The 21,416-nt window shown below is 35.1% G+C and overlaps 1 protein-coding gene across 1 annotated transcript in view; it reads right to left on the bottom strand.

Moving 5' to 3' along the window:
* ADGRL2 (adhesion G protein-coupled receptor L2) overlaps nucleotides 1-21,416 on the bottom strand; it is a 599,014-nt gene that overhangs the window by 351,464 nt on the left and 226,134 nt on the right. Inside the window, exon 4 of the mRNA XM_019754311.3 lies at nucleotides 993-1,098. The gene's annotated coding sequence lies outside the window, so the exon portion shown is untranslated. The remainder of the gene's footprint in view (nucleotides 1-992; nucleotides 1,099-21,416) is intronic.

Here is a 21,416-nt window from a genome sequence, read left to right as displayed (position 1 = left end):
AAATATAACTCCAAAGCATCAAACAGTTATTTACTGTTAATGACAGTTTCTACGGAAACTTTCTCCCCTCAACTTCCAAGGGGTGTGGTGGGTGGGTGGGTAGGGAGTGATTTCAAGAGTTGTAATTGATTAGAAAAACATTGCCTTTAGGCTCTTGCACTTATACAATACTTGCAGGCAATTTGAGCTACACCTACATACAACTTGCACAGTACCCATTTTCACTGATTGGAAGGAAAAGCTTTTGAAACTACAGAAGTATCGATAGAATATATATCCTGTAATGTCAGCAATTTTAAGATTATGCTTTCCTCAGAAACATCTTTCCTTGTAAAGATGTAATGGATATAATCAAGTCATGGTTTTCTTTAATTAAGTGAAAATGGTAATTGTAAACTTTATTCTCAGGAATCTAAACAAATCCAGCACATATTAGGAAGAGCTAATGTTTTCTGGTTTCACTTTACTACTATATGGAAATCCACGTTACTTCAAGTTCCAATAGCCTTTTCTTGAGCAGATAACCTAGTTTACACTTTAGTAGAGCTGCTGAATCGGTTTCATTAGCCCAAATATTTTGTCTCTTAAAAAAAAAGAAATTTTTTAATTTTGAAAAATTCCAAGAAAAATTTATTGATCTGAAGGATTAAAATACTGTAACAAGCTAGTATGTCCATACTTTACATAAATTTTACTGTAATATTCAGGTACAGGTAACTCAGGTAACTGCTTATGTGCCACAATAAACTTTTTTTTTTCCCCCCGCAAATCTGACCTTATATATAAAATACTGTTTTGGAAAGGTGTTGGACTCCTAAAATTTTAAAATATCAACCCTTCACAGAATTAAAAGCCATTTTTCACTTAAGTAATCTTTCTCCTCTTTTCGCACATCTCTTACAAAGTGCATATATTGGAATAAATTACCAAGACATCTGAGAATTTTTTCCTAAACAATGAAAAATAACTGTTTTGAAATAATGTTCACTTACGATTCTCTTTTCGTCTCTGACTTGGTAATATTTTGTAAAGCATGAGGGGCAGCCACACGCCTTCATCAGAGAAATAAAAATTAATGTCCTTTGGAAACATTGGGCTCTGAAAGGAAAAACCAAATAATAGCAGAGAGATATTACTTATTTGTCTCCCTTTAGTTTAATTTACAAAAAGGCAAATCAATTATTTTATTGGCATGTAATCACAAAGGAAAACACATAGACTTAAGACTAAACTGACTCATTGTCAAGACTCCCTGGGTTTTATTCATTAATTATCGTGGCTGCCAACAAACAACAGATGAAAATCAACAATGCTGGATAAAATAATCATCAAGGGCTTCTATGTCTGTAAACTATTTAAATTCTTGAAATTGAATATTTATGATGAGTGATGCTCCTTTAATGTATACCATATTTCTGCCAGTTCTTAGCTCTGACTGCCTTAGCTCAGAAACCCCAGATGCTCCTGTCCTTTTTTCACACCCACCTTTCCTTTGGCTTCATCACGGCCCCCTTTGCTAACATCATGCCTGTTAGAAAACTGAATACCCAGTGTCACTTGCAGCTTTTCCAGTGTCCGCTCATTTCGTGATACCCGTCTCCATCCTTCACGGTACCAGTTTAGTTTCACTAGCCTATCTGCCGTTCAAAGGCAGCCCCTATGAAAACAGTCGTGAAGCTTAGTTTGTGCTTATCAATACAATGTAAAGCAGTGCGGGTTTGCCTCCTTGGGGTAAGGGAATCCATGTTGTCTGACAGCACTCTGGCCACAGATGTGACTGGTTAACTGTACAAGCAAGGAGGATAAATCCACACAACAATACTTCATTCACCAAGGAAATCTGCAGTGGATTACAGCTTCTCTATGGTTAAGTCTGGTCTTAATTTACTGCTTTTATTCAGTTTTCAACCACAAACGAGCCCCTTATGAGGCATTCACTATGCAGAATTGACAACTCTTTTTATCTACTTGAAAAATATTTTTGGATAATAATTTATGGTTACAAAATATTTTAAGCAGTTTGAATAGTTATATTATATTCTTTCAATGCTTAATGATGCAGGATCCCCTATAAAAATGGAATGCCAGGCAATTTGGTAATTTTTCATACAGTATTCATAACAACAGGACCATTTGGCCATAGAGAAACACAAATTAAAAGAAAACAACAACTGCGTATTTCATGAGAAGTCTTTTAAAGACTTTTTAAAGCTCTTAAATTGTATCTCAGGAGAAAATCAGAGTTCAGAACAGTGTCTAAAGGCCATATATATATATATATATATATATATATATGTATTTATATATATACACATATATGTATATATATACACACACATATATATAATGGGTGAAAAATAATTTTGGCAAGTATTGTATTTTATTTATGGATTATTATGTTTAAAATAGCATTTTGAACACCCTTCAGAAAGAAAAGAAAAAGCTGCAGGTCTCTCTGAGGACATAAGGGAGAGTTCATATGCTATTTATATTTTATACATGAGACCAAATGTGTGGGTAGGTTTGTACTTTTTCACTATCAAACGTATTCTCTTAATTTATATTCTGAATTAATGCCATCTTTTTAAAAAATCCATCTGAAGGTGCTCATTATTATTGGGCAAAGAGTCGTTTTCAAGGACTGATTGCCAGGAACTGCAACTACTCTGGAAACTTCAAATAGGCTGGAAAAAAATCATATACCTTTAACAAGGATCAAGTGCCAGTAACAGAATTTGTCCTTTTAGATGCAGTATTTTGCGTTGTCTTCTAATATTGCCAAGCAGTGACCCTGTACCTAGAAATAGGACCCATGTAAATAAGATGAAATGTATTTTATAAACAAAGACAAAGGAAGTAGTGTGGTTGATGTTCTTTGAGATGATAAGAGTTCCTTTTGCATTGCTTTAGATGAATTTAAACTGCAGGTACACAAAACTAGAACTTTTCTCTTGGCAGAATTTGAGCACTTTCAGACTCATTGATACTAAAGGATTCTACCCATTGCAGAATGAACTCCCTGTAGATTAACAAAGGAAAACATTCAACTGAGGTACTTGCCGTTTTCCTCATTACTGGCTACACTATCTTGAGCAGGGAATGAGTGCTTGGGGGAAAGCATCCTTGGCATTTACAAGAAAGGACATTGTTTTTACAAGGAAGAACACATTTTCTAACACATCGCTCCTCAAATGCCATAAGTAAATCATATTTTAAAAAATGCCAAATTATGTGTGTGCGTCAGGGGGGAAAACTACATAAATGTGCAATAGAAAAATAATGAACTGTATCACTTTGGTTAGTTAAGCAATTATTGCTTCTTTATAGACTCAAATGTTATTTGGTTTTCATCATAAAAACAGGTGGGGTTTGCTGTTTTATTGCTGTTGTTGGTTTGTAATTTTGCTCAAAAGAATGCTTTTTATCATTCTTGTTCTTTTAGAACTTGTCATGTTCTGCCTTTAATTTGGTAACTAGGTTTCATCACTTTCATTAGATGCTCTAATGAAGGTGTAAAAGAAAAGGTTAGTAAGGTGATAAATTACACAAAGAAGCACCAGATTCAAATGCCACTTAATATAATTTCAAAATCACTTATATTAGAATAGTTTAATTAATAATACCACAGCTACCTTCTGTTGTTTATCTCAAACATATTAATGTACAGATAAGAGCAATTTCTGTACCAGACTATAGAAGAGCAATTTCTGTAATTCCAAACTACAGAGGTTTGGAATTATGACATCAGTGAACTAGCATTGATAGTCCAAGGGAAAATGGTTTCTAACCATTGACCCAGCTGTGGGTCAATGAACTCAAGATTCTGAGGACGATTTGGTGGATTCTCTCCAATCCACTTGGCACATAGATTCATAATGTTCCTACATCATTTGCATTACACCCTGTGTACCTGGATGCTAATCTCATTTCTCCTTCCTTTTCCTGTCAGGCATTATATGTAAAGTTAGAGTGGGAGGGTCATTTAACAATGAACTTCCCCATTGTATAATCATTACAAAGCTATCCTGGCTAAATAATTTGTTGTTTTTTAAGTCACTGTGCAATTTCAAGGTTTTAATGGTCCTTAAAATATAATAACCTGTGTCATTTATTTCCTGAAATGAAAGCTAGTTCCAGCCTTTGGAATTCATATAAACAAGGGGTTCAATATGGTTTGAAGAGAGAATGAAACCCTGATAAGCAATTAATCTACCCTGAATGCTTTCCTAATTGTTTGCACCTTTTCTGATTAAAAAAAAAAAATGCAGATTTATTCAAAAGAAAATCAAACAAAACATACATCCAAATCTTTTTATTGTGCATTTGTTAGTGTGAAACCCACACACAGTGGGACAGGAAAACTGAACCTTTAAATGATTTAAAAATAAAGATGTTTCTGGTTGAATGGTAACAACTTTAATTATTTTCCCTGTGCCTTGAAGCTATGGGAGAAGGGAAAGATTTAAAATGGAAAACTAGATAAATGAGCCTAGAGAAGGGGCTTATTTCCTAACAGGATAATCCTGCAAGTGACACCTGATTGGGAAAAACAAGTTGTGGTAAACTGTTTGCTGATTTGCAGAGGCCCAGGCTTCAGAGTTAGGCCAGAGACATCATTGAGACTCAAGACTTGGCTATAAAACAGAGCTGAGTCTGCTTGCTGTGTCTGCCAGCCAGCATATTACCAAAGAGCCTGGTGAGAACCTAGACAAGACTTTCCAGTAAAGTCATATTGTCTGAGAGACACTGCACGGGCAGGGGAGACTTGTTGGAGGACCGTTGCGTAACAGGCAGAGTGAAGACTCAGGAATCTAGGAGTAGAAGAGAATGCATCTGATTGGTTAGTGGGATCAAGAGAACTAGAGCCTGGCACAGATTCATGCAGGGTGTCAATAGTCGAGGGCTACAGATGAAAAGATCGTGACTTTTTCAACTCAGAATTTATGTGTTTCTCCCTCGGCAGAGTGGTACAGGGCAGAAACAGCAAATCCAAAAATACAGAAATCAATGAAAAGGTGAAGAGTTTACCAGAGCACAATTAACAGGGACAGTAACAAAGTCAGAAAGCTTGCTCTTGAGTGAATGCCAAAGGCATCTCAGGAGCTTCTATAAAGAAGTATTCCTTGTAGGAATATGATAACCATGCTTGAAAGGAGAAGCATGGGATCCAACAAGATGATATACTGTCCAAGACTGAGACTGAGACAGACTACACCACCCCATTTCTTAGAGAGGAAGTACTAGAGGTTAAATAACTTTATAGTATGTATCATACTGCATAAGTATGAAAATTGCACACACACACACACACACACACACACACACACACATATGCATATACCTAAATTAATTGCTTGGTAAAACATATATAGCCCAAATTGTTGAGTTAATTAAGAACAAGAACACTGGTTGCCAAAGTTCCAAGGCATAGAACATTTATTCAGGTGCCAAGTAGAAACACACCTGAAATGTGGGTGTGCCATACTAAGCATTCCATCATATTTTTGGTACGTAGCAAAGACTGGCCTCCATTGAATCTGCCAAACACTCTGTAACCCGGATGAGGACCACACGCCTATCATCCGAATGGGGTTAGTCTCTTATTGGAGAATTGCCAAGTAACCCAATTTTAGAATAGCACAAATTTTAATTATATGTTTCATTTAACTGACACCTGTCCTTGGAGGCTGTCATTAAAATCTAACAAGCTGTGATGTGGGAACTATTATTATCTATGATTTTATAGGGGCAAAAATAAATAAGGAGAGAAAGAAAGAAAGGCTGAGAGGCTTAGAAGAGTGGTAGAATTGGAAGACCAGAGATTCCAATGGTGAAAAAGAGCACCCTATCAATTACCTAGAAAAGGTACAGAAATTGAAAATACAGATCATTGAATTTCTGGTGTTTGAGGTATGATTTTACTACACAGCTCCTTTATAATTTCGTTATGGGTATAGTATACCATTCATTTCCTGGGTAAACTGGGACAAAATGCCTCCTAAGTAACATGCTTGACCCTGAGAATGCACTGATTTTAAAAATAAGTTCTACCAATTTTGAAATCCCATACTCTGTGTCTTCTACATTTAGTCTGTGCAAGAGGAAAACTGATGAAAGAAGGGCATGGGGTATAGATGAAACAAGATAGATAATGTGTTGATAATCATTGAATTTGGATGGTGGGTATATGGCGTTTGTTATACTATTCTGTTTACTTACGTATAAATTTGGAATTTTCCATGATAAAAAGGTAAAAGAAATTCAATTTAGAGAAACATTTAGATACTTGTACAGTTATATTTGGGCAAATTACTTCACTTTATCCTGCAAAATTTGGCCATAAACAGGAGAACAGATCATCTTATATTAATTATATTATATTACTATGCTTTTGTTAATGATCCCCTTGTTACCATACCAAGTCCTCTTAAAAATGCAAAACCAAAAAAATCTGTATATATTTTCCTAGTCTTTGCATTCACAGACAGTCCTTTTATAGCAGCCTTCGGTTTCCAGACTGAATGCCAAATATGCTTCCTGTTTAGATCAAATTTAGCTTGAACTAAAATAATTAGCCCGTGGTCCTAATTCTAATGGAAATGTAAGACTTTTAACTATTCAGTGATAGCAGCACTATTAGATACTGCTGCCAACAGTGATCTATATGAAATCATTAGCAGACTGTTTCTTAGAGATACATGCAGAATTTGTCCTAAACCAAAAGCAAAACAATAAAAACTACTGCATTTTAACCTTTCCATGAATTTAAATAAATAATATGTACTGGAACTGCACATTAATAAGGCCTGTTAAGCTTGGGAGTATTTTACGTTCATCTGTAGTTCATCAGACAGGTTCATGACCTCAGTAGAATTGCTCTAGCTCCCGCAGTTCTTAAGCTGGCATGGGGGAGGGTGCGAAATATTATTTTTATGATTAGAAAATTTTACTAGTACTGACAGAAACAAGGAAACACATTCTGATATTGAGTATATGCTCTGAAATTAGCACATATGAAACCAAAGTTATTGAATGGATAGACTTTTATTCCTCTAGGAACCTTAAAACTAAGCAACCAAAGAAAGCTAAGTATAATGCTGTGGGTTTATTCTTAATGTAGGAAATTAAGGGCCAGCCGCTACTTTCTGTCTAGAGGTACATACACAGGAGGACCACAGGCTTATTTCACAATTTGGTAATGACAAAAATGTATAATATTTCTTATTTCTTCTTATTATTATTATTTTAAATTAAAGTTTATTGGGGTGACAATTGTTAGTAAAGTTTCATAGACTTCAGGTGTACAATTCTGTATTACATCATCTATATGTATCACATTGTGATGTTTCTTATTTAAGAACATTTTTCCCCCCACTAAGTGGTATCTGTTTTGGAAGTATCCTAGTGTTAATTTTTATCCTGCCTTCCTCCACATTTCCTATTGAACAACATCCTGTGACAGCCATTACCATTCAGGGTCTCGCTGCTAGAAGAGGTCCTGCTAAAACAGTGAAGTAAGTCCAGTTGCATCTCCATCACTCAGCCTGAGAAAATTTCATCCACAGAGCTGATTCATGCTACTTCTTTGGATCTGCCACTGGCAGCACAATAAGGGATGAATGAAATAAGCACTCAGCAGCTGAATGCCCTTAAAGACCACTTGGGAACTTTATTTGGTGCCAAATAAAGTGACCTGCCAGTGTCAGCTGCGGGAAGCATATTGTACTGGGCTCTGCAGTCTCTCCCCGTTGCCTATTCATTTCTGAGGAAATTTTCAGGTATTGAATTTTAATCCATGATGCCCAATTATAATCTGGGACCCTTTTACATTAGAGACTGGGCTTCACCCCATTTGGCAATTAAATCAGAACTGCCTAATAACAGGATTTTAATTTCCGGAAAGCAGGTGCTTCCTTTGCTCAGTCACCAATCTCTGATTTTCCTTCCTTCTCTAGCTTAAACCATTTTCATTTTCATATATCCCCCCTGCCTCTGGCCCCCTTTTATAAGTATTCATTGCATATTAGATGATTTTCCTGCTTAAGCCTGTAGGGATTCCCACAGGCTTCTTTTAAAAATGCTTATAAAATTTTAAAAAATATTCATTTGCAGGTATCCTTTTGATCTCTACTTTGTAATAACTTACTATAGTATTTTTTTAAATTAATCTGAATAAAGGCTTGTTTACAACATTATCTAACACTTGCAATTATGAAGCAAGTCTCCAGAAATAATTACTGTCTTTGTTAACTTTCTTTGTCTCCTATTTTTACCAATTCAATTAGAGACTTCTTTAACAATTCAAAAACTATTATTGTTTGAGTTTCTTTAAGGCTGTGTGCCTTCTCCAGACAGTACTTTATTGTTCAAAATGAGTATTTGAGAGAGCACTTAAGTCAGATCCTATCTAAAAAGAAGTTCCCCTCCACTCACATGTACTAAGATAGTGCGGTGTGGTCTTATCTTCCAAAACTACTTTGTGCAAGATTAAGCCGGTACCAATAGAGTCAGTAGAGAGGAGATTGTGAAACCAGATGTCAGTTTGTGTTGATGATGACAGCTTCTTTATCCATTCCATTGCTATGAATGAGCTACCTACTTTCCTATTTCCATTCCCACACATGAATTATAAAATACCGTTGAAATATTGTTCCTATGATGGTCATCAGTAGGGTTAAATTTAAACCTTTGGTGGCATAGACAGACCTATGTCATTGGTGAGGGAGGTGAGTAAAAGGCAGAGAAAGCCAAAAAAAAAAAAAACAAAAAAAAAACACAGTAGAAAGGGAGAAAAAAGGGGTGGCGTTATGAAGGAATAAGAAGGAGAGAGAAGTTGGAGGAAGGAAAAAAAAAAGGGAAGCTTAAATTAGGAAGACATTTGAGTGTTACCATCAAGGAGCTTTATCTGCTCATAGTTTGGCTGTCTTCTGCAGGTTGAGACCACAGACGCCTCTGCTACCTACCTGGACTGCCCAAACATAGTCTTAAATGGGACCATGGGGAAATATTTAATTTAAAAAGAGCAAAGCAACCAAATTCTGGATTTGAAAGAGGCAAATGTAGAGAGCTTTGCAAAAACACTCCATTGCCTAACAAAAGGATGTATTTATTTCACTTAAAGAATTAGCTCTCCTAGAATATAATAAATATGGTTTGATTAAAACATGTGTGAAATCGTATGTGATGGTGTTTTTAAAACTGTGTTCTGAGAAGCACCCATGTCCTGATAGATAGTAACTCATATTTCCTTAAGAAAAGCATGTCTTCAAGTACATTTCAAGAAACTAAATCATATTTGCCTTTTGGGTAAGTCACTATGCTTATTACCAAATTATAGGCACTGAGAAGTCCTGCAGTGAAAAAAAGAAAACAAAAAACAGTTCATGTTGAACCCCGCATTAAAAAAAAAAGTTGACTATGAAACTTTTTCCTTTTAAAACCCTATTAATAATTTGCATTTTTGGAACAGGGTTGTAAAGGGATGTATTCCAGTATTAATATTTATGATTTTGCTTTGATTTTGAAAAGTAGGAATAGCTGAAGTACATGGTAGTTTTCATCTTTGGAACCAGAATATTAAAGTTTCATACATCTGTTTAATGTGCAGTTCATTAAGTTGTTTATAAACCTTATACCTTATGACATTGTTCATTTTTACCATGCGTGATACTCTTTTTGTATTCCCCCCAGCCTCTGAGTACATTAGTGCATGATACATGTTTTGTTTTCCATTGTATCTCTGAGAACTTGCATTGTGTTTGGCAAATTGTAAGCACTTATCAATATTTGTTTGAATGAAAGAATAAACACTGTAGTAGTAGACACCTTTTTAAGCTATAGGTATAACCACATTAGAATGTGGGTTTCATAAAAATAATTCTTGGCCTCAAAATAAAATAACAGAAGTGAAGGTGAGAATGACTATATTGAACTGGTCTTTAACAGTTTTGTTGAGGGCCAATAAGTTCCTCACCAATCACTCTTGTCTGATGCTTTATTGCTCCTGTTAGCTGGTCTATTTTACGTCAATGTTCATTCTATTCTATAATTTTCCAATTTGATTTTAAGTCTTTATATCTTTAATTATCTTCCAATAGCTATTTCTTACCTGTTCTTTACTTGTTGTTGAATGCCTTCTTAAAAGCAAAACTAACAGTGAACTTCATATGCTCTGATAAACTAACTGAAGAAACAAGAAAAGACAGCAAAGGCCTAGGGCTGAGGAGTGTGTTGGGTAGAAGAGATAAAAGAGGTAAGATGTTTAATTCATTCAACAGATATTTATTGAATGCCTATTCTATGTTGGACGCAGTGCATAAAGTCTAGACTAGTCAAGGTCAGCCAAAAATACAAAATACCCATCAGACATATCAATAGAATTAAGAATTGTCAAAATTTTATCCCCTCAAATCAGTTTATACTCTAGAATGATATGATATTTTTAGAGCAATGATTGATGTGTAAATTGTTTGTCTTATCTATTTTGCTGCTTTTACAGAGGTTTTCCTTTTTTTATCTTGACAATGCTGCCAATTTTTGTAAAATTGTGCAATATTTTACGGGCCAGGACAAAACCACTTAATATAATTCTGTCACATAAAATTTAAAGTAATTTTAGTTACTTTAAATAAAAGTAATAAGCATTCAAAAGTCCACCCAAAAAATGTTTTTTGACTAAAGTTTGTCAAACTATGCTCTATGGGCCAAATCTGACCTACCTTGTGTTTTTGTAAATAAAGTTTTATTGGAACACAGCTATACCCATTTACTTACATATTGTCTATGGCTGCTTTCTTGCTCCAACACCAAAGTTGCATAGTTGCAACAGGGACTATATGGCCTGCAAAGCTGAATAGATTTATTATCTGGCTCTTTATAGATGTAGCATAGATAACGCTTGGTAATTTGGATTAGAGCAAAATGATAATTTGAGTGAGCACAAAATGATGGATCACTGAAAAAACATTCAGGGGCAGCCGGATGGTTCAGTTGGTTAGAGCGCGAGCTCTCAACAACAAGGTTGCCAGTTCAATTCCTACATGGGATGGTGGGCTTCGCACCCTGCAACTAAAGATTGAAAACGGCGACCAGATTTGGAGTTGATCCAAATCCACAACGACTTGGAGCTGATGGGCCCTGGAAAAACACACTGTTCCCCAATATTTCCCAATAAAATTTATTAAAAAAAACAAAACCCCAAAACAAACAAAAAAACATTCAATGTATCCCTTTGGATAAAATTATGTTCTTATATTTGAATATAATGTGAATATTATTCTGGAAATTCTTATCCAATAAAAATAATATCCTCTTCATTAAAGATCTAAATCGTAGCAATTGGAATTCTATTTCAATGTTGTTCTTTTGTTCTGCATCTATGTAGTGTGATCAAAAAATATGGTGAATGTTTCAATTAAAAAATTTATTACAGTAAAAGACACATGGCCATTAATCTCCCTCAAAATACTCCCCCTCACTTCAAACACACATATTCCATCATTCTTGCCACTTTCTGAAGCAGTTCTGGAAATTCTCTTTTGTGAGTGTTATTAGTTGTGCTGTCATGGCTGCCTCGATGTCCTGAATCAATTCAAAACACTTACCTTTCACGGTCATTTTGATTTTGGGGAGGAGCCATAAGTTGCACAGTGCCTGATCTGGTGAATAAGGTGGATGAAGACACACCGTAATGTTTTTATTTGACAGAAATTGCCATACCAGAAGTGATGTGTGATAGGGAGCCTTTTCGTTGTGATGAACAAATATGGTGACTGCTGCTGCCTAGTGCCATCCAACAGAAAGGCAGGGATCGTCGATACAGGAAACAGCATGTCAAACCTTAGTAACAGTGTGTGACAAATTTCAACTTGTTTGGCGCAGTCATTCAGGTGTGAATTACGGTTCACAGAAGGTGTGTTTTAAAGTGTGCTGTAAATCATCCTCCATCATGATAATGCTCGATGTCATACACTGCTTCTGGTACAGCAATTTCTGTCAACTAAAAGCATTACAGTGTGTCCTCACCCACCTTATTCACTAGATCTGTCACTATGCGACTTCTGGTTCTTCCTCAAAGTCAAAATGATTCAGGACATCGAGGAAGCCACAACAGCATAACAAAAGACACTCACGAAAGAGGACTTCCAGAACTGCTTCAGAAAGTGGCAAGAATGATGGGATGTGTGTGTTTGAAGTGAGGGACAGTATTCTGAGGTCAATTAATGGAAATGTGTCTTTTAATGTAATTTTTTTTTTTATTATTTAAACTTCAACATATTATTTGATCACACTTGTATAAGTAACAGATATAAAAAACTGGAATGTCTAAGTTTTGCAGTAATACATTCTATGCTGGGGATATAGGCTTATTTCAAGAGGTAGTATATTTTAGTGGATATTATAGATAGATTGCAAGATGGTCTATTTCCTGATATCCACTTCTTTGTGTAGTCTTACCCTACACAGAATAGGGCTGACTTGTGTAATCAGTAGGAAATTACAGAAATTACGGAGAGCAACTTCTGAGTCTAGGTCCTAAAAGACACTCTGATTTCTGTCTTGTTTTGAAAGAACCAGCTACTATGCTGAGAGGAAACTCAAGCAGCTCTTTGGAAACGTCCATGTGAGAAGGAACTGAGCCATCTGCTAACAGTTGAAGAGGAACTGAGACATCCAGTGGATACCCAGGACTGAGCTATCTTAGAAGCATGCCTTCAAGCCCCAGTCAAGTCTTTAGATGACTGCAGCTCCTGCTGACATCTTGAGGACAACTTCCTAAAAGACCTGGAGGCAGACCCACCCAGCTAAGTCACTCATTAATTTTTGACCCTTAGAATTATGAGATGAAAAATGTTTACTGTTTTAAGCCACAAACTTTTAGGGCAATTTGTTATGAAGCAATAGATATCTAATATGGTGTGTGAGTGTGTGGGCTCTGGTGTCACACAACTTATGTTTGAACCCTAGATCTACCAGCTGCTAGTTGCGTGACTTTGGCTAATTACTTAACTATGTTATATAGCTTTCTCATCTGCAAAAATGGGGATTTAATTGCCCGTATCTCACAGAATTGTTGTGAGGAATTCCATGAGGTAATGCAAATAGCAATTGCTAAATAAACATTAACAGTTATTTGCTTTTAATTATTACTAGAACTGACTCCAAGAATCCACCTAAGAATTTTTTTTGAACCTCCTTTTTTGACAACTAAGTGAACACATACTAGAATTTAAAGGACTTCTATCCTACATTCTAGAGTTTATACAACTTGGAACACCTAAAGTGACTATGGTAGGTCAGTAAAGCAAGTAATTAAGAGAAGAGGCTATTGTCAGTATACCTGAAAATAAGACATATTACCACTTCATAATATTACATATAAACAACAGAAGATGTAGAACAGGCTGCTACCCAAGAACATAGGTAAAACTCTATAGTCAAACCCCAGCCACAAAAGTTTGAAAACAAAATGACAAATGTGATTTTTGGTCTAATTTGCTAAAGCCTAAACCATACATATTAGGGTTTCTTTTGGTAAAAATAAAAGATAAATCACAAAATAATATGATGCTTTGCAGATTGTTTGAATTATCTAACCCTTCTTTAATCCAAGGGATTATTGAACAAAACCAATGTACATTCAGAAACACTTATGAAATCTGTTGTGGATTACCAATATCATCAGTTAAACCTGTTTCAAATTTATTGCTTTCATTCAGGTTAAATAATAAAAGGGTCCATTTGTCCCACTACATGTATATACACGAATTTAGCTTTCATCATTCTTTACAAGTTTAATCCAATGATTTATGTTTTTTAATGTATATTCAGGAAATCTGTTGAAGAAACCGATCCAGACAGACAGAAGAGCTAGCTGGGATTAATAGGATGTGTGGAGGATTTAAAGTTGGTTGATTCAGTTTAGAGTAAGTTAGAAAGAGAAAAATAATATAATGCTGTAACTCTCCTTGAGGTTCTAATCACTTTAATGACTTTAGCAAAGGAGAACAGGCCAAGGTCAAGAAAATCCAGAGAGAATGATACCTGTTTGTAGAAATACATTACATGGAAGAAAAGTCATTGCTTTTGCTTTTCTTTTTTCAACAGTGGAAAACACTACTATATTTTTCTTAGCAAAAATCTGCCTTCGACTTAAGACATTGTATTAATGATTAAATTTGAAGTTTCAGAATTCTTGATTTTTCTTGGTGAGGCCATTGTATTTCACTTAACACCACAACCAGCAGCAAAAAATAGGAAATAATGTGGTAGGCTGACTTTCTTTCTTTTTCTTTTTTCTTTTTTTTAAATATTTTCCAGCAAGGCAATATATTACTTTGAGATCCTCAGATAGCAAGTTTTCAGACACAAAAAAATAGTACGATTTATCTTATTCTTGATGACTTTGAACATTTAAGCACATTCGGTTTAAGCCTTGTAAGAACAAAATATTGGGATATGGGGAAGAAAAGTATTTTTTTCCCCCAGTAGAGCGAAATGTATTTCACTTTATCAGATATTTTGTTTTAATGACACTCTAATTTTTACACATACTAAGAACTTTCATAAAATTGTTTTTTTTTAGTGTAAAAAGTATTTAAAAAATATACTGTTTTCCATTAACTTCTTTCCAAACACAGAGGACAAATGGAGAGGTGAAAAGTATATTTTAGTGCTTCCCTGAACCCAACATGCAATTCTAAATATCTCCAACCCTCATTTTGTTATAACTTCCATAGTTTAATGGGACACCTTGGGCCATGAAGTATTTTGTGTTCATTAATTTTTAAAGAGGAAGAGAAATGCTATCTAGTTGTCAGCATTTGGGACAGAATATCAAGTGCTGTACATATTTTCCTGATTCTACCCATGACACAGACGATAGCTAGGGACGTGGAACATGAGAGGTAGATTTCAGTGCTGTCAATAGATGTTTGTGTGGTGATGGAAATGTACTAGACCTGTGCTGCCCAAAACTGTAGCCACCAGCTACCAGTGGCTATAAAACACTTGAAATGTGGTTAGTGCAACGGAGGTACTGAATTTTTAGTTTTACTTATTTCAATTTGTTTAAATTGCCACATGTTGCTAATAGGTACCACATTGAACAGTGCAGGGCTAGATAATTTATGATCAGATTTTTGAAAGACCAGCTAATTTTACACAACTGATTATTTTCATCTCTAGCTCCTGCCACTCCTATTCCTGTAGTGATAATGTCTAAAAAGATCAATCTTTTGATTATTTTAAAATTTTATAGACTAAATTTACTAGAAAATATCTATCCTTTCAAGTATTTTGCATATACAGACAATATGAGATTTAACTACTTTTTGCAAAAAGTTGAGTTGCTCAGATGAAATTTAATTTAAATTTAGTTATTTCAAATTTATGATTTATTAATATAACTGAATTTCTTCCTTTTTCAACACCTGATTGATTTAAAATTTTATATAAGTATCAAGAATTATTTTAAGAATAAAATGCTATCAGATTATGGTTTCATACCTATATGAAAAAGTAAAATATTTGTCTGCTTTGTCTGAGGCAAAATATGCCTCAGACATATGGAGATACCTAATATATTATTTTAAATATTGCTTATATGATGACTTGAGTTCAAGTAAATTTGTGGAGTGAAAGGGCATAATGAATGTGAAATTTTCAACAGACTCCTGCATTTTCATAAGTGGCTAGGGTTTGACTTATTATGTTAATACACATGTTATCCTTATTACTTCAGTTGTGAAATTCTTAAATCATAATTTTATCCTTTTCTAGTCTCTACCATGATGTATTACAAGTTATTTTAAAACTATGTGATTAACCAAAACTAATTAGGAATAATCTAAAGGACCCCAATACATATGTGTGGGAATAGGAATATTTTCAAAGTTCATAGACACACTTTGGAATTTCCTTCCTCCTACAATGCTCTGTATGCAAAATTCTGTTTATTTGTTTTTTTTGCTATCAAAACCAGAGTGTGCAATATTTCAGTACTTTAAATTCATTATTTTCCTTTGTCATTTTTTTCTCCACAGATTAACTCTACCCATGTACCTCATAAAGAGCTGCAATATAACTATTCCAGCCCTTAGTCTGTTCTGCACTGCTTGTCAATCATATCACCTTCCAAGGTACTTCACTGCACACAAATCACGTTTGAGTCAAGTCTACTTCTAATCAATAGATCCTTATAGATTGTTTTAGTATACCTAAATCACTTCCCAGAAAATATCTTGCCATCTCATTTCTAATGGGAAAACATTAGATGAGATTTCAATCTGGGCCACTAAAGAAGAAAGGCTAATGTACTCTTCTGGTCCATCAGGGGCCTAAACTCCATGTAGTTCTTACATGAAATGGGAAAATGTTTTCTCTCAAGTCAAAGACACACACAACGGGAACATTTTAACTGGGGTAGTGTGGAATGAAGGAAAACGGCTGAAAGAAGTGCATGCTGTCAGAATGTTTGAACACTGTAGAAAGCTTTTGCATTGCCTTGAAACCTCTGCAGTACAGTCAAGGCAAGCAAGTTCTAAAAACCAAGTGCCTCTTTGAAACAAACTGCCCGGAAATTTTTTTTTTTTTTCTCCCCCTCTCTCGTTGATCAACACCAAATGTGGCTACTTTAATGGGATGAAAACACAGTCCATTTATTATCCATATTCCAAAGATACTTATTGCTCTAATAAGATAGATAAATAGTATGCTAAGTAGCTGTTCTTAACAGTCTATCCTATTGTTTACCTAAGGAGAGTACTGATAAAATGTATATGTTGCACTTTCCAGTTAACAAAACAATCTCATATAGATCATCTTATTTAATCTTCATAATAGTGCTTTGACATGAGGCTTTGCTAGGCAAGGAGGTTGCCTGTGTTTAAATAACTGGCGTCTTTGAGATGTATCTTTAAGCATGGTCAGAAAATTCCAGAAGCTGCCTTCTTTTCATTATATTCTACAGAAATGGGTTACTTACATCAACCATTTTACTTTTCTGATATTTTCGATGAAAATTTAGTTCTGAAAAGAAATGGATTTTGGTGTAGGTGATTTACTTCTGGGCAGAGAGATTTACACTGTTTCATAGGCCACGCTGGAAGCTGGCATGCTGCACTCTGCATAATGTTAAACTCTGCCTGAATTCGGATGAAGGCTGCTGAAAGACATTCACTCCAGGGTTTTGCTAGAACCAGATAGAGACCAGAGGCAACTGAGCCTTTAGTCATATATCCTCTGAGAACACTTTCTTGGCTGTGGTGAGCAGCTTCTGAGACAGCTCCTAGGGATCCCCCCCTCCTGGTATTCATGTAAAACCCCCTCCCCACTCCACCCCCGAGTACGGAGTAGACCTAGTAACTTGCTTTGTACGAATAAAATATGGCAAATGAGATGGTGTGTCACTTCTGAGATTAGGTTACAAAAAGGCTCTGGCTTCTGTTTTGCCCTCCTTCTGTTGCTCTCTTGCTTGCCCATCATGATAGAAACCAGCTGCCATTCTCTGGGCTGCCCTATGGAGAAGCCCATGTGGCAAAGAATGGAGGGAGGCTCCAGCCATCAGCTAGTGAGGAACTGAGGCCTTTACTTCAACAACCCACGTGAAACTGAATCTTGTCCACAACCATTGGAGTGATCTGCAGAGTGGATTTTCTTCCAATCTAACCTTGAGGTGACTGCAGCTGTGGTGGTTACCTTGACTGCAGTCTTGTAAGGACCTAATCCAGAGGACCTAGTTAAGCTGTGCCCAAACTCTTGACCTACAGAAACTGTGAGATAAAATATTTACTGCCTTAAACTGCTGTTTTGGGAGTAATTTGTTACGTAGCAATATATAACTAACACATTGACTTTAACAGAATTCCTTTTTCCTATCCTTTGTGTACACAATGCCCTTTCCACTCTCCAGACTTGCATTTGGAAAAAGATTTGATGTCAGTAACTATGAAAACTGCATAGTGGATAAATTCATTGCTTTGGGATTAGAAATATCTGGGCTATGTCTGGATTTGCCATTTACTAGTTCTAAGACACTGGGAAAGTTATTTAATATCTCCAATCCTCCCTTTCCTCATGTGTAAAACAATCTATCTACACTACCTACCTCATAGGTGTGTGTGTGTGTGTGTGTGTGTGTGTGTGTGAAGTGAGATCACAAAATCGAAACAAAAATGTTTAGCATCTAGTAGGCACTCAGAAAGTGTTCGTGATTTTTATACAATTATTCCTTAATTTGAATTTAAATGTTAACTACATCTACCCATTTTGGTTTGGCATTCTTAACATTCTTATTCTTATGGAAAGAATTAATAAGCAGTGGCATTTTGTAAATGTCAATAAACAAGTATAAGCTATTCCTTTAGGTAGGAGGAACCAAGGGAACACAAAAAGCAAGTGAATGATTTCCCTTATTGTGATACTGCTCACTGAAGAGATACGGTCAGGTTAGTGGTGGTGAGAAACTGTATTATTTCCCATACCTTACACTCTCCTTTCTTTATTACAACTATGTGTATTTGGGTGTAACTGCACATTTTTTGCTTATGCAAGTCATTGTACAAGAAGAATAAAATTGCTACTTATATTTCTATATGCTTTTCCTGTTTTGAGATTAAGTTTCTCATAGGCACGATGAAGATTTATTAGGAGAAACAGAGAAAATGCTAGTATTAGAGTTAGGAGACTTGACTTTTATTTTCTCTTTAGGTCTTAGTTTCCTCATTGAAAGAAAAAGGGAGTTTTTAACTGTAAAATTCATAATAAGTTACTAAAGTACGTATAAAATAATGCCATGTGTATCGTGCATGCCGGTAATAAGAGAAACAAAACAAGCTAACTGTACAACCATTCCTTGAGCTTCTCTCTTCTTTATCTTCTCTCTTCCTGCCTCTTTAAGGTAATGCTTTCCAAAAAAAGAGGTTGATAATTAACCCCAAATGACATTGTCATAATCCCTAAGTAATCTCTAAGTAATGGGAGTAAAAAGAACTCCCATTAAGAAAGGAAATAATAGTGACCTAAATATCAGGAGGATGAACAGCAATAAAAACTATTCTAAAATATTTTGCAAGACACAAAAATAATCCAAATGCATGACAACAATTGGTGTGTACCGTCTTAAAATAGAATCCAAGTTACAATGATTTTCATTAGATGCTTCTCAAATCCTATGGGTGACATGAGCCCATTTCCTCTGTCACATTTCTGAAGACATAATTGCAGGAAACATTGTAAACAGTTTAACATTCACAGGTCATAGTGAGAAATGTTTACAGATATTGACAGCTAAATACAACATATCAGCACCAGGCACAATGTGGCATCTACCTAACAATGAGCCTCCCCAAATCAAAGTCAAAAAGTAAAGCTTTGCTTTGGTACTAAAGAAACAAAGAAGTATAGAAATATTTGTTGAATTGGTAAATAAATAAATGAATGAATAAAACGCTTCCCAAAATTATGTTTGTATAAAATGTTGTAGAAATGATACTAATAAAAATTCATTTTTCTTTCATAATATTTAAGGTTCGAGCATTAACCCCTTAGATTTAGAAATTAAAAACAATTATCCCCAAATAGGAAAAGCTATTTTCTAAACACTTTCTTAGACAGATAGTAAATATGAAAATACATTTCTTAATATTCACAGAATATGGGTATCAAACATTTTTTAACTGAAAAATTCATATAGTTTACAAAAATTTAAATTCACTAAAATTTAAATAATAGAAATATCTACTAGAAAAGAGCAGCAAGTAAATAGTCTCTATATAAATAATATTTTACAGCTGAAAATGTAATTTAATATTTGGGGTTAAGTGGAAACAAAATTTATTTACATTTTTGGACATGAGAAATAGATAAATGTAGAAATAGAGAAAAATTTGCATTAGAAAAAAAGGTTGATTTCTTAATCTTTGTTTGTTACTAAGGACATTAAACATACACAGTCTGGGTGTAATTATTTCCTAGTCTTTAAATGAAAATATGTGTGGGTGGAGTAGATATATATAAACACACACTTGAGAATTTATATGCAGAACAAAGTTACTGGTGTTTATAATTGAATTACCCTTCTTACCTGCCTAAGAGCCTCAAACAGTTTTAAATTACTGTATATTTTGTTTATGTACTTCCCTCCTAAAGGGTCTTTTCCTTGTGTAATTAGGTCCCTCCTCTATTCATATTTTCCCTATCTTCTATTCAGTATTTATTAAATTGTACTTTTCTTTACAACCAGAAAGACATATTAGTGATCATGAATGTTGACTAGGTTCCTTGGAAACCATTTATACACTCGTTCTTGTAGCTTAAAAATTGTGTTTTTTAATATTTTAACTTCTTCAAGGAAGATTTGTATCAGGAGTGTTTTTATAAGAATGATGCAAACTTTTAAATATTGTGATTTGCCCAGAAAGGCATGAAGTTTTGGCCGAGCATAACAAAACAAAACAAAGCAAAATCTTGTGCTTCTAAGCTCTGTATGGTCTTTGCTCATATGAGAACTAGGCCAGGCTAGAGAACGTTAATTGTTTCAGGAAAGTCTTATAACAAAAGCAATATTAGTGCAAAATGGAATATATATATTGGAATTAAACAGAAAGAAAAAAAGAAAAACAATGGTAAGAGAGAAAAGGATTTAAAAAATAAGGACTCTTACACTAACATTTACTTAGCACCTGTTAAGGGTCAGGTACTTTTCTAGGTCCTTGGGTTACATCAGTGAATAAAATCAACAAAAACTCTACCCTCTTGAGGCTTACAATCGAATTGGGGGATGGGCACTTGGGTGAAGGGAGAAAGTAAATAACAAACATAATAAATGAACTATATAATATGTTAGAAGGTGATATGTGCCAAAGATAAAAGAAGTAGAGGCGGGTTAGGAAAATTGAGAATGTGTGGAGGTAAGGTGAGGGTATGGTTGACCATAGGTGGTATATATAGGGAGGCAATGGTAGATACGTCTTACTCAGAAAGTGATATTTGAGCAAAGACTTGAAGAAAGTGAGGAAAAGTATCCCAACAAATATCTGAAGAAAAAGCATTTGAGGTAGAACGAATAACTTCAACGAAAGCCCAGGGCAAGAGTACGTTTGGTACATTCAAGCAATAGCAAGAAGGTAAATGTGGCTGGAACAGTTGCAACAAAGGGGCAATGAAGGAAGATAGGTTGGCAGATAATGTGTCTGGGGAGGGGGTGGTAGTACACATCATTTAAGGACTTAAAAGCCATTGTAAAAACTTTGACTTTGACTCCTGACTGACCAATTTCTTGTTCTTGCCTCTTCTTCCTCCCCTCCCTCTCCTCCTCTTCCTCCTTCTTCACCACAGTCACCTTCATTGGCATTTATTGAACACTTGCCTTGATGTGAACAAGAAAAGAATTCTAAAGTTTTAGGAGTATTTCCCCA

The sequence above is a fragment of the Rhinolophus sinicus genome, chromosome 14 (assembly GCF_057876585.1).
Source record: "Rhinolophus sinicus isolate RSI-liver-muscle chromosome 14, RSI-T2T, whole genome shotgun sequence".
NCBI classification, from domain to species: Eukaryota; Metazoa; Chordata; class Mammalia; order Chiroptera; family Rhinolophidae; genus Rhinolophus; species Rhinolophus sinicus.
This window is presented reverse-complemented; position numbering and strand designations above follow the sequence as displayed.